Source organism: Varanus komodoensis, unplaced genomic scaffold (assembly GCF_004798865.1).
Source record: "Varanus komodoensis strain SLA01 unplaced genomic scaffold, ASM479886v1 scaffold116, whole genome shotgun sequence".
NCBI classification, from domain to species: domain Eukaryota; kingdom Metazoa; phylum Chordata; class Lepidosauria; order Squamata; family Varanidae; genus Varanus; species Varanus komodoensis.
The window spans coordinates 174,320-175,640 of NW_025335333.1; positions in this window are offsets into that span (position 1 = coordinate 174,320).

The following is a 1,321-nucleotide window of genomic DNA, read 5'->3' on the forward strand; positions in this document are numbered from 1 at the left end:
GCAAGCCTATCCAGAAGGATACCATGGTCAATGGTATCGAAAGCCGCTGAGAGGTCCAGCAGAACCAACAGGGACGCACTCCCCCTGTCCTACAACTCCCAGTCAGCAACCATGGGGTCAAGCAGCCCAACTGGGATGTTTTAATTTAAATTGGTTTGGATTTGAATATTCAGTATATACTGAATATTTCAAACTAACAACCACTCTGATGCTTCCCCCACCCCCCTGAATCTTCAGACTTTGCCTTGAAAGCAAACACACTGTCCTTCTGCCTCCTTGCAAACATGCACCAAAGGTCTTCCTGAAGGTGTTGCAGGTGGGCAGGCGCTCAACAGCCAGCCCCCTGGGAGCTGGGAATGTGACAGAGATGAAAGGGACACTAAAGATCAGATGTGAGAGAAGGGCCTTTTCTCCAGCAACCATGCCTAACGTGTGAACTCCTGCTGCAGGGTGAGCAGCAGGGGGTGAGCAGCGGGGTCTGATTTGTGTTTCCTCTCTCTTTGGGTGGTGGAAAGTGCAATGCCACTCACTAGAAGCACCATCTTTGATCTGTGCGGAATCTGCATGTGATGCACCGGTGCCACTTTTTTGCGCAAGGATGCGCTGCGACAACTGGCGATATACAAGAGCACAGCATGAGGGAAGCCTGTGGGGAGCACTGTGGTGGGACCTGCCCTCTGCGTAGGGCAGCCTTCACTCGAAGGGGTGCCCTCCCAATGTGCCGAACTGCAACTACCAGCATCCCCAGCCAGCATGTCAGACCCATCTAGCAGGCAGCCGGTGGGGAAAGCCTGCCCTAGGCAGACTGCAGTGGGACCTTCTGATGTTTAAGGGGTCCCGTCTTGTTTTCCTATACTGATTAGGATGCCCCCCTCCCCACAGTAACTGCTGGTATACCATGGAGACGCCATTTCTCACCGTAGCTAAAAGCTGGCAAAAGACTGATTATGCCCCCCCCCCGAATCCCTTTTATTCTTTACAGCAGCCTTGCCTAATCTGACACCCCGCAGATGAGGTGGGCTGCACCTCTACCAGGCGGGCACAGCTGCTTTACAGGAACGGGTGCAGCTGGATGGAACCCAGCAGGGTCCCTCTCGCCCACCACATGGCCTCCCGCAGTGGCACCAACCTGCGCCCCGCTCTGGAAAGCCCCCTCGGAGTCCGAGGGCGGCCCCGCTTTCCGACCCACGAGGCGGGGGCTGGGCCGGCGCGGCGCGGCCTCGAGGGGCGTGGCCCGGGTGACATCAGTCCGGGGCATGAATGAACAGGGCGAGAACTTTCTCACTGGCTCCCATTGAGTTTTTCGACCAGTGAGGCTGGG